The 13,428-nt window shown below is 38.6% G+C and overlaps 1 protein-coding gene and 1 pseudogene across 2 annotated transcripts in view; both read right to left on the bottom strand.

Moving 5' to 3' along the window:
* Nucleotides 1-13,428, bottom strand: part of RLF (RLF zinc finger) — a 79,163-nt gene that overhangs the window by 19,867 nt on the left and 45,868 nt on the right. The window lies entirely within an intron of this gene.
* Nucleotides 5,467-7,351, bottom strand: LOC136164676 (T-complex protein 11-like X-linked protein 2; annotated as a pseudogene).

The raw sequence follows: 13,428 nt of genomic DNA on the forward strand, positions 1-13,428 counted from the left end.
TTATCCTTTGTGTTTTATGGGGAATCAGAAGATTTTGCTGTTACTGTTTTTCAGGATATACACCTGGAAGGGATGACTGGAATTCAGCATAGTTTTTAGTTTGATTAACTTATATTTATTAATTTCTCCTGCTTATAAAAGTATTTATATTAGAAAACCAGAAAAACATAAGACCTTACAACTCAATAATAACTGTTAAAAATATAGTGAGTTTTAATTGAGTATTCTGTCTATATACACTAACTACATAGCATGGGTTCAATACATGACTACTGCAAATATGTACCTATTCAAGAGAAAGGCTGGATTATGTTGATTGTATATTTGTTCTTTTATCCTAATGTTCTGTTGTGACTTAAGAGTTTTTTTTATCAGTTCACAAGACAGAAAGGAGAATGTAAACAGATTATCGAGGCAGAGACAGCAATAAGATGTGAAGAAAAAAAAGCACTGTGAAAGTAATAATGATGATAATATTTCTAAACCTTATACAACATCACGTATGTCATATACTGTTCTACAAATTTATATAAACTAAATTATTACATCTACACAACAGTCCTACAATGTAGATAAACTACTGTTATCCCTATTTAGATTACAAAACTTGAAGCACAGAGAGATTATTTTGTAACTTGACAAAAGTTTTATAGGTAGTACACATCCTTAGATCTACCCCAGGTGGTCTGGCTCTAGAGTCCATACTCTTGGCCACTATGCTCTACTGAGATGCTTTAAGGGTAGAACTGACAATACACTATTACCAAATAGAAAGAAAACTATATTCCCAACTGTTTGCTCTTTGAAGGCAAGGAATATATGATTGTTTTATGTCTAGACATTTACTGAATTGAAGTGAACTGACAGCAAAACCAGCTAAGAACTTAGAAGCATCTGAAAGACTACTCAGGCTCATTCATTATACACCATGTCTTCACCTCAAGCTTCTTCCAAACCCTACACAGTCTCCTCAGATTTTTTCCTTATCAAGATTTACCTCATAAAGTCTGATAAACTTAATGATACAAAAATATAAATCATGCAGAAACATTATTAATGACATTTAAATATACCAGAAATCAAAGCTTTGTGGATAAAGGCTAATGTTAGAAACTCAGGTGTCAAAGAAAAAAAAACATAACACTTTACTGTATGAATTTTATAGATAATGGTTATATACTTCCCTGCCAGCCCTGGTGCTGAATAAGGAATAAAAACAAAGAGTTGAACTTGACAAGAATAATGTCTGAAAATTCTCCTGTGACAAAGCACTTAGAAATCCTGGATAAAACACAACTAATATGTTTCTTAAATACACAGTTGAAAACTCAAGAAAGAAGTGTGAATGGACAACTGCCTTAACTTGCTGGGGTTGTTGGTAATTTCACTAAGAGGCTTGGGTTTTACAAGTCATGTTTAGATGAAAAAGCTTGAACCTGAGGACAGGAAGTTGGCACTGAGCCCTTCAGCATATGGTTGGAACTCCTGAAGAGCTAAAAACTCAGAGAAAGTACAGACTAAAAAAAAGGGGAGGAACAGGGATATAACAGGAAAATATGTTGGTCCATCTCACCCTGGTTCTGGTAGGACCAAAAAGTCTTTGGGAATTTTAATCTGTCCTCATTCAAACTAGGAGTCTGATATAATACTATTCTGCTTGTCTAAAAAATCCAAACTGAGAAAAACAAAATAAAAAGAAGACTTTGGCTGGTAATATCTTTGAATCACCTGGTAGAAGAAAATGTAAAAATGATTTATAGAGACACATGCTAACCAAGGCCTGTGAAAATTTTCAGACATAAAGCATTCCCTACCCCCATCCATCCCACCAAAACTGATGCTCACAATCCCAAACTATATAAAAAGCACAAATAAACAAGCCACTCCAGAAATGTCACCACACACAATAAATAGCAGATTTAGACTCCTGAGAATTTCAGATAACAGAATACACAGCACAAAGACTGAAACCTATCATGGACTTTGGTTGGTTTAAAAAATGAAGTAAGGAACTAGGAATAAAACCACCATATGACCCAGCAATCCTACTCCTAGGCACATACCCTGAGGAAACCAAAACTGGAAGATATACATGTATCCCATTGTTCACTGCAGCACTATTTACAATAGCTAGAACATGGAAGCAACCTAGATGTCCATTGACAGATGAATGAATAAAGAAGTTGTATATATACACAATGGAATACTACTCAGCCATAAAAAGGAACACATCTGAGTCAGTTCTAATGAGGTGGATGAACCTAGAACCTATTATACAGAGTGAAGTGAATCAGAAAGAGATAGATAAATACTGTAGTGTAACACATATATATGGAATCCAGAAAAATGGTACTGAAGAATTTATTTACAGGGCAACAACGGAGAAACAGATGTAGAGAATAGACTTATGGACAGGGGGAGAGGGTGAGATATATGGAAAGAGTAACATGGAAACTTACATTACCATATGTAAAATAGATAGCCAAGGGGAATTTGCTGTTTATCTCAGGAAACTCAAACACAGGACGTGTATCAACCTAGAGGGGTGGGATGGGGAAGGAGATGGGAGGGAGTTTCCAAAGGGAGGGTATACATATGGCTGATTCATGTTGAGGTTTGACAGAAAACAGCAAAATTCTGTAAAGCCATTATCCTTCAATAAAAAATAATTTAAAAAAATGAGTAAGGACAATATGAGTTTGATAATAATTTGGGGAAAAAGAGACAGAGACAAAAACATCTAGGAACCTTAAATGCATATTGTTAAGTGAAAGAAGTCAATCTGAAAAGGCTACATAATGTATGATTCCAACTACATGATATTCCAGAAAAGGTAAAACTATGGAGGCAGTAAAAAGATCAGGGACTGTCAGGGGCATGAGAGGAAAGTGAGGGATGAATAGGCAGAGTACTTCAGGGCAGTGACACTGCGCTGTACGACACTGCAATGGTAGATACAGGTCATTATAGGTCTGTCAAACCCACAGCATGCACAACTCCAAGAGTGAGACCTAATACACGCTATGGATTTTAGTAGGTAATAATGTATTGGCTCACCTACTGTTAACAAATTTAAGACATCAATGGCAAGATGTCAACAGGTGACTCCAGGGGTGAGGGAGTACATATGGGAACTCTGTACTTTCCACTCAATTTTTCTGTAAATCTAAAACCGCTCAAAAAAAACCCCCAATCTAATGATTAAAAACAATTTGATCGTTTTAATAATTAAATTATTTGTCTTTTTAGTACTGATCTTCAAGAATTCTATATATATTCAGGATTCAAGAATTCAGTTCAATTCTACATATATTCAATCCTATATATATTATTGAATATATATATATATATCACTAGCAAATATTTTCTCCCATTCTGCAGATCAACTTTTCATGCTGTTGACTTTGACATACAAAGTTGGATAAAGTCCTACTTGTTTTGCCTTTTGTAACCTGTGTTATTGGTGTCAGATATAAGAAACAGCGTAATCAAGGGTCTTATTAATTCTTGTATTTTCTCTGAAGATGATACAGTTTTAGCTAGTACATTTAAGTCTGTGATTCATTCCGAGTTAAATTCTGCACATGGTATTAAGGATCAAACTTCATTCTGCTACAAGTAGATATCCATTTGTTAAAGAATCAACTACTGAAGACTATTCTTTCTCCCACTGAATTATCTTGGCAGCCATGTAGAAAATCAACTGGCCATTAAGTGTGAAGGCTTATTTCTGGACTTTCAATTGCAGTCTATTGATTTTTTTTCCCCCTACCCTTTTGCCAGAAAAACATGGTCTTGATTACTGACATTTTTAGTGACCTTTGAAATAAAGAAGAATGAGCCCTCCAACTCTGTTCTTTTACAAGACTGTTTGGGCTATCCAGGGCCCCTTGAATTTCCACATGAATTTTAGGATCATCTTTTCAATTTCTCCAAAAGAGAAAAACAGAATTTTCATACAGGCAGCACTGAATCTGAGGATCAATTTGGGGAGTCCTGCCGTCTTAAAAGTATTGTTTTCTGGTCCATGAACATGGGATATTGTTCCATCTACTTCTTTCAACAAATTTTTGAAGTCTTTAGTATACAAATGAGTCTTGTACTTCTTTTATTCCTAGTTTTTTATTCTTTTGATGCTATTGTACATGGAATTGTTTTACTAATTACATTTTCATGTTGTTCGTTAGATGTATATAAATAAAAATCATTTTTGTACATTGATCTCATTAGAATCATTTATATACAAGATCATGATACATGCAATCAGAAATAATTATACACCTTCCTTTTCAATCGAGAAGCCTTTTAGCTATTTCCCTGCCTAATTGCTCCAGCTAAAACTTCCCATACAATACTGAATAGAAGTAGCAAAAGTAGACATTCTTGTTTTGTCCCGGATCTTATGGAAAACCACTCAATCTTTCATCATTAAGTATAAAGTTGGCCGTGGCTTTCCACAAATGCTCTTATTGGGGCGAGGAAGTTTTCAGCTTATTCCTAGACTGCTGAATGTTTTTAACACAAAAGTGTGCAGGATCTTGTTAAATGCTTTTTCTGCCTCTGATGACAGAGACAAACATACCTTTTGTCCTTTATTCTATGGCACAGTATTTACATATAACCTATGCACATATAACCTTCTGTATACTTTAAATCACCCCTAGATTGTTCATAATACCACCGTGCCTGTCTCTCTGTGACACTATGGATTGTAGTCCTCCAAGCTCCTCTGTCCAGGGGATTCTCCAGGCAAGAATACTGGAGTGGGTTGCCATTTCCTCCTCCAGAAGATCTTCCTCACCCAGGGATCAAACCAGTGTCTCCTGTACTGCAGGTGAATTCTTTACCCTTGAGCCACTGTGGAAGCCCAATACAGTAAAAAGGTATGTACAGTTGTTGGAGCATGTAGATTCAAGTTTTGCTTTCTGGAACTTTCTGGAAAATATTCCCCTGAATAGTTTTAATCGTAGTTGGAGGCAGAACCTATGGATACAGAGTGCAGACAGCATTTCTTTATTTTATATTGCTGGGTTTTGTTGAGGATTTGTGCATCCATACTCATTACAGATATTGGTCTGTATCTTTCTTTTGATGTCTTCGTCTGGTTTTGGTTGTCAGGATAATAATGGCCTCAGTGCATGAGTTTGGAAGCACCCCCTCCTCTTTTATTTTCTAGAAGACTTTGTGAAGGACTGGTGTAAATTCTTCTATAGGTGTTTTGTACAACTCACCAGTGAAGGTGCGGGTTTTTCTTTATGCGAAGTTTTTTTTTTTTTTTCCTTGCAGCACAGAAGTTTATTATGAAGGAGGCTGGGCCAGTTTGTATTTACATGCTGGAATCCTACAGCCCTGTGTCCAGGTTGAAGTGAGGAAGAGGCTACTCTGCTGGGCACAGGTGATGTCATCCCAGGAACATACTTAGCCCTCTCTCCTGGGTCCCTATTGACAGACTGGGGTGTGGCACCATCAGATAGACTTCACTTCTGTTTCTTGTGCCTGAGCTGAAGGGATGATATCTTTAAGTATTTCATCATAATAGAGGCTAAATACCTGCTGATTGTGACACATCAGATTGAAAAACTTCCAACCCAGTTTTGTCAACTCCCCCTTGATGAGAATAAGGCCAACAGGGAAGTCTAGCAGAGACTCCTGCATCCCGAGAACCAAACAGCCTTTGAGAAACAAGTGGATCCGCTGATCAATGATGCTACGAACACAGTTCTCTTTCTTGGCAATGTTCTGAAGTTGGCCTCTAAGAGAGGCTTTCTTTTCACTACTCAGGGCAGTTAGGCCCATGTCTTTGAGGCGTTCATGGATTTTCTGAGACACTTGTTCACTCACACACACCATAGCCTCTTCAGGTCTGGAGTTAAATCCCTCCATCAGGGCCTTGGTTATGTGTTTCAGTTTATTCACAAATTCAGTCGAACTGAATAAAGCACTACCAGAGAAACTTCTCCACTAGCAAGACTGAGGTCAGAATGGCCAACTGCTTCAACTGGGATTCCATGTCCCGCAGCCGGATTCTATCCATTAGCAGTCTCGGGAAACTCTTTACTGTCAAAATCCCAGAGAAGAAGGTTCCGGTAACCCTGGTATAGCACCACTGTGGAACTGGGAAGTTGTGGGTTGTCCACTGCCCAATTTGGAGATGAACGGGCCACGCTGGAGGAGCTGGGAGAGTCAGGAGAACTTGAAGGTGGTGTAGTGAGGTCTAGAGCTGTTTTGGTTAGCCATTTTGTGGTGCAATCAAGGAGATTGGGTTGCTTGTTGAGGAATTCCTGGAATTTAGCTCGTTCATACAGGATAGACTGTTCCTTCAGGTAGGGTCGGAGGCTCTGTATAGAATAGTTCACCATGTCCATTTTCATCAGGCCCAGAAGATGGAAGATGCCCCTCAGTAACTGCACAGGATCTGTTATGCTCTTTAATTTTCGCACTGCTTCATCTCGGACTGGTGCACACTGCAGGGTCATCAACTTAAGAATGTAGTTGGAGAGATGAGGGACATCCAGGGCCCCATGCTCTGCTTCCTGCTTGAGGAGATCTATGTCCAGAGCTTCTTCAATCTCATCTTTTAGGCTATTCTGGCGTGGTAATAGCAGTGATAGCAATATCTCCTTAACTTCTTTTAGGAGTTTAAGTGTGGAAGTGAAGCCAGCTGGAGTACTTGACAGATGGACTTTCAGATGATCCCAAAAAGCCTTGTACATTGTCTCCATAATCCTGCCTTCCAGACTGTTGGGAGGTAATACACTGTCTTCCATGTAAAAATCTCGATTTACCACAATTTCATGAGCAATGCTAAGCTTAGAAATTTCATTAACTGTCTCTATTAGATCCGTGACAGAAAGTACTTCAGGTCGGCTTGCAGCAGAGTGATCATCTAAACAGAAGCTCTGGTTTTCTTGGGTTTGCTCTGGTGTTTCAGGCTTATGGGTTCCATTCTCTGCTTCATTGGAATCATTCTGGAGCACAGTTTTTTCCATCTTGGGCATCTTGATGGTATCTTTGGTTATGCAGAGGCCTGGAAGCTGGACTCAGGCAGCACTTGGCCCTTGGGACCCTGGCCCCTCACCTCAGCCCAGCCCTCCACCAGCTGCCCCTCCGTTGTGTGTGTTAGTGAGGCCCCCAATGCGAAGTTTTAAAATTACCTACTCAATCTCTTTACTAGTCATAGGTATGTATATTCAGTTTTTCTTTTGTTGTTGTTGTCTTTGTTAGTTTTAGTAGCTTGTTTCATTCTAAGATCTGTCCATTTTATCTCAGTAAATCCAACATTTTGGCATACAGTCATTCAAGGAATACTCTTATAATCTTTATTCCTACAATGTCAGTTGTCATGTCCTCTCATTTGTTCCTGATTTTGATAATTTGAGTATTCTTTTTTCATGTTCAGTCTAACTAAAACTTTATCAATTTTGTTGATCTTTAAAAACAAAAGCAACTTTTACCACTTTTTCTATTGATTTTGTTTTATTTCATTTATTTACATTCTAATCATTATCCTCCTCCTTCCTTCTGCTTGTTTTGGGTTTAGTCTACTCTTTCCTGACTTTTAGGGCAGGAGGTTAAGTTATTAATTTGAGGTCTCTTTTTTTTTGGCCACACAATGCGGCTTGCAGGAGCTCAGTTTCCTAACCAGGGAGTGAACCCAGGCCACAGCAATGAAAGCCTGGAATCTCAACCACTAGGCCACCAGGGAACTCCCAGGATCTTTCTTCTTTTTTAAGACTGACATTTTACAACCATAAATTTCCACTAAGTGCATCCCCTAACTTGCGTCCTCTAAATTTCAGTGTGTTGTGCTTTCATCATTCATCCCAATGTGCTTTCTAATTTACCATTTTTTTCCTCCGATCATCTGCTTATTTTGAGGTGTAGTTTAATTTTCACATTATTTGTGAATTTCCCAAATTTCCTTCTGTTACTGATTTCTAATTTCATTTCACTGTGGCCAAAGAACACACTGTATGATTTCAATCCTTTTAAATTTACCAAGGTTTGTTTTATGGCCTAACATATTTCTACCCTAGAGAATGTTCCATGTGCAATTGAGAAAAATTCTGCTGCTCTTGGATACAGTATTCTACAGATGTCTGCTTGGTCTAGTTGGTTTACAGTAGTGCTCAAGCCTTCCATATCCTTGTTACCTAGTTGGTTTATCCGCTACTCAAAGTGGGGTATTAAAGTCTCCAACCTTTGTATTTGAATTATTTCACCCTTCGACTCTGCCAGTTCACATATTTTGGGGCTCTTTTGTTCCTCATGGGCTTCCCCGGTGGCTCAGACGGTAAAGAATTCGCCTAATGTGGGAGACCTGCGTTCGATCCCTGGGTTGGGAAAAGGACATTTTTTTTGGGTGCTAGTTCTAGAAGGTCTTGTAGGTCTTCATAGAACTGTTCAACTTGAGCTTCTTCAGTATTACTGGTTGGGGCATAGACTTGGATTACTGTGATACTGAATGGTTTGCCTTGGAAACGAACAGAGATTATTCTGTCGTTTTTGAGACTGCACCCAAGAACTGCATTTCAGACTCTTTCATTGATTATGCGGCTACTCCATTTCTTCTAAAGGATTCCTGCCCACCGTAGTAGATATAATGGTTATCTGAGTTAAATTAATCCATTTCAGTCCATTTTAGTTCACTGATTCCTAAAATATCTATGTTCACTCTTGCCATCTCCTATTTGAAACCACTTCCAATTTACCTTGATTCACAGAGCTAACATTCCAGGCTCCTATCCAATACTGTTCTTTACAGTGTAAGACTTTACTTCCATCACCAGTCACATCAACAAGTGGGAGTTGTTTTTGCTTTGGCTCTGTCTCTTCATTCTTTCTGGAGTTACTTCTCCACTCGCCTCCAGCAGCATACTGGGTACCCTCATAGGACTTACCTCATAGCTCAGTCGGTAAAGAATCTGCCTGCAATGCAGGAGACCTGAGTTCGATTCCTAGGTCAGGAAGATACTCTGGAGAAGGAAATGGCAACCCACTCCAGTATTCTTGCCTGGAGAATCCCATGGACAAAGGAGCCTGGCAGGCTACAGTCCATGGGATCGCAAGAGTCAGACATGACTTAGCGACTAAACCACCTCCACCACCACCAACCTGAGGAGTTCATCTTTCAGTTTCATCTTTTTGCCTTTTCGTACTGTTTCCCTGTGTATGGGCTACCTTTTTTTTTTTTTTTAAAGTAAGTGAATATTTTAAAAAATATATTGTGGCAACTCCAGAAATCAGAATCTTCCACCTCTTGGGGTTTACTATTGTTACTATTTGCTTAGTGATTTTCTTGGAATAATTCTGTAAAGCCCATATTCTGTCATATGTGGTCTCTGCTTCATTAGCTTAATTCAACAAGCTGAATATGTTGCCTAAATGCCATGAAAAAGTAAGTCTACTTTAAAAAAAAAAATTTTTTTTGTTGCACTGGGCCTCTGCTACATGCAGGCTTTCTCTAATTGCGGCGAGCTATTTTTTCCAGTTGCAGTGCATGGGCTTCTTATTGTAGTGGCTTCTTTCGTTGCAGAACATGGTCTCTAGAGCATGAAGGCTTCAGTTGTGCATGGGCTTAGTTGCCCCAAGGTATGCAGAATCTTCCCAGACCAAGGACTGAACCAATGTCCCCCTGCATTGCCAGGTGGATTCTTTACTACTGGACCACCAGTAGTCTTTCTGTTTTTGCCAAACAGCTCTGTGTGTGTGTTGGGGCATCCTTTCAATATTTCAGTAGGAAGTTAAAAGCTCTGCCTTGCCCTTCATCTCCTACCTGTATGGAGCCTCTCGGTAAAGAAGAGTGAGGGATTATAGCCTTCTCAAGTCATTCCCTGGCAGACACACAGCACTATACATTTGTGCTACCTTCCAGAGTACTAGGAAAACATCAGAGGTTTTCAAAGTCCTCTATGGATATCCTTTATCTCAGTTTTTCTTTTTAAATTTTTTGTCAGCCTTTTGTTACCTGAACTGGTAATTCCTCCTCAGACAAATGCCATGTTAAACAATTGCCAATGGTTCTTTTTGATAAGTGCCCTGGAATAGATCTTTTGGCAGAGTGGGATCTGAAATAAAGACAAATGCTGAGAGCAGAGGTTTTCGGAATGTTGCCAAATAGGTCAAAGAGTGACAATTCTGTGGAGATGGGCTTTTGCAGAATTTCAAAACCATTCTGCTTCCTCAGGTGGCTGCTAGGAAGCTTATTGGTTCAAGGTTCAAATGCCACCAAGCTCACTGTTCTGACATCCATGTGTTTCTCTTGAATAAAACTTTCTAGGATTATGGTAAGCCTCTAATTTCTGGAGGTCTAAAAAAGTGAATGCCCTCCACTCTCTGGTTTCAAATGCTGGTAACTTGGAACTCAATTTCCAGCACCAAACTTTCACCAAATCTCCCACTGCATGAACACTGTCTGCTGGTGGTTCTCCCTTGGGTCTTGTTCATCTTTGTATTCCCAGTGCCTAGCACAGTCTCCAATGGATATATATTAAATGACTGGAAGGCATGCCTGTATTGTTTCTTATAGTAACAGTGAGAATGTACTATTATCTCAAAATAAAATGTCTTAATTTAAAAAAGAAAAAAAGATCACCTTGGCTGTTGTAGAAAATAAATTCTGGGGCAAGAACATATGTTATTAGAAGGCTTTCATGATAATCAGCGAATTAAACACCAATGGTACAACAGGTAGTCACTGGCATAAAAGAACGTGCATTTAGATGACTTATTTGTCTTCTTTAGTTATCAACATGCTTAGGCTACCAAGGTAAACTAGTATTCTGGCCAGTGACATTACTGTAATATTTTAACGTTTACCTTTCTCAAGAATAATGGTTTTCAATCTAGTACTCTCCTGATCAGTTCTGGGGTATAAGGCAAATAATTTGTTCCTAATGAAGTGAAGCAAAGTCACTCAGTCATGTCCAACTCTTCGAGACTCCATGGATTGTAGCCTACCAGGCTCCTCAGTCCATGGAATTTTTCAGGCAAGTGTATTGGAGTGGGTTGCCATTTCCTTCTCCATTGTTCCTAATAGGAGATCTTAAAAAACAAGCTGGTAAATGTTTCTTTCAAAATAGAGACAAAGTAGATTTAAGGTTATCCATATAATGAGATCTCTCTCACTTGCATCCCTGAGTAGGAAAAAGGGAGGAGTTACTCTTAGCAAGTCTTGAACAACCCTGAGTCTACTTTGGGAGAATTATTCATCAGGTTCACAGACATCACCTGAAAAAAAGGCTGTACTTCTAAACACCAGGTTTCTTTTAAACTGCAGCAATACCACAGACCAACACTATGCTCTCAAGTTGGTCACTTGTATGTTTCTTGAAGAAATAAATGGTCACTGATGCTTCTGATTAAATCCTATGGCTTAATCCTATGATTATCTGAGAGATACCTGAACTGTCCTACTGAATTCTTGAAAATGACTGTGTCTGACTATCTCTCCATAATGATCCCTACAGTATAATCATGTATTAACCAAAATACCCACATGTAACCCATGAAAGTGGCTTCCCAAGTGGCTTAGTTGGTAAAGAATCTGCCTGCAATGCAGGAGATGTGGGTTCAATTCCTGGGTCGGGAAGATCCCTTGGAGAAAGAAAAGGCAACCCACTCCAATATTCTTGCCTAGAGAATCCCATGGGTAGAGGAGCCTGGCAGGCTCTAGTCCATAAAGTCACAAAGAGTCAAGACACTACTGAAGTGACTGAGTACAACCCAAGAAAAGTAACAGTAAAAGTGAGATCCAAATATATATGAGTTCTAGGAAGAAGTTTCTTCAAAGTTAGTTAAAAGAACTCTGGGGGACTTCCCTGGTGATCAGTGGTTAAGAATCCACCCTGAAATGTAGGGGACATGAGTTCAATCTCTGATTGGGAAGCTAAGATCCCACACGCTGCAGAACAACTAAGTCCGCAAGTCACAACTACAGAGTCTGTGTGCGGCAACAAAAGATCCTGCACATCACAACTAAGACCCAATGCAGCCAAGTAAATAAAATATTAAAAAAATAAATAAATAAAAGAACTCTGCTTTAGGAGATAAATATTTAAATTGGCAAACCTTCCACTTCTTCATACAATCTAACTTTAGTGTATTTTCTGAGTGTACATCTTATTCACCATATGACCATAAGGTTATATGAATTATCCAGATTTTAATCACACACTTTATTATTCCTCATTCAGGATCCATCTTAATCTTATTTAAGCTACACCTGGAATTTGTATGCTCTTGTTTACTGTTTCTTCTATTCCCAAACTGAATTCCCAGTGGGTCCTGTTTAAATGTATTTGCTCTGTTTATCATTTATATACCTAGTGACTGAGTTAATTCCCAACAGTGTTAGACCAGTGAGTAAATCAGGTCCTGTTTGTCTTTGTCTTTTCCTCTTCCCATCAAGAGAAGAAACAAGCCTCGTAACCACATCAGACACTGAAGATATAGTTCATTCAAGGATCAAGACTGAACCCCTACCTTATCTGTGCCAACAACTCTGCAGACAGATTTCTTGCTCTTCATAGTAACAGAAGTGCTTTATGTTTAAAACAGCTTTATCCTTTATACTATATGTGGAAAACTTGATCTTTGCAAAGATTCTCTCTTTCAGTAATAAAAATATAGAAATTCTGGCTTTGAAGCTGACTCCATCAATTAATCTTAATTGCGCTTGGCTAAATCTTCCCCAGCAGAGGTTTCCCATTACACACACCCATTATTGTGATACCCACAGGTGCCAACACAAAAGTACTTTTATTCCCAGCTGTTGCCGAAGTTAATTTGACTCTTCTCCTGAACTCAGAAGAAGATGGCAAATGTGTATGTAACTTTGCTACCTTAGAACATATGTTGATTTTAAACTCCAATTAATGAACATCAAGTGATTCACTGGTCTTTTTCCAAAGCAAAATTTTAAGATTTCTTTAACTGTGCTCTCACTTGCAAATAAAAGTATCACTGGATAAGAGACTAATCATGATGGTACCAGTGTTCCTTTAAAAACAATTTTATGAAGCGTGCCAAACGTTTTCACATCAACATACTTAACAGATTAACCCCAATCATTATAAAAATATTTTAAGCTGCACCTATACATAAATGTTTAAACATGAATGGAATGAAATACCACCAAAATGTTTCCTATGAGAACATGACTCATCAATGTTTACCAACTAGTAATAAGTTGTACAGTGTAAAAAGAGCTGGCCAGGGAGTCAGGAGATCTGAGTTCTGGCCTGGGCTTGGACTCAATAATTAGCTTAATGAAGGTAGGGCCTTGGAAACACTACCTCTTGGCCTCAGTCTCACCACTGATAAAACATGGAAGGTTAAACTAAATGATATTTAATGGTTGTAATACACTAGGAAATCTGAATCTTGCATAGCAAAGGTCAGCAAACATTTTTTGTAAAGGGTCAGAGA

This window comes from Muntiacus reevesi, chromosome 1 (assembly GCF_963930625.1).
Source record: "Muntiacus reevesi chromosome 1, mMunRee1.1, whole genome shotgun sequence".
In the NCBI taxonomy this organism is placed as follows: Eukaryota; Metazoa; Chordata; class Mammalia; order Artiodactyla; family Cervidae; genus Muntiacus; species Muntiacus reevesi.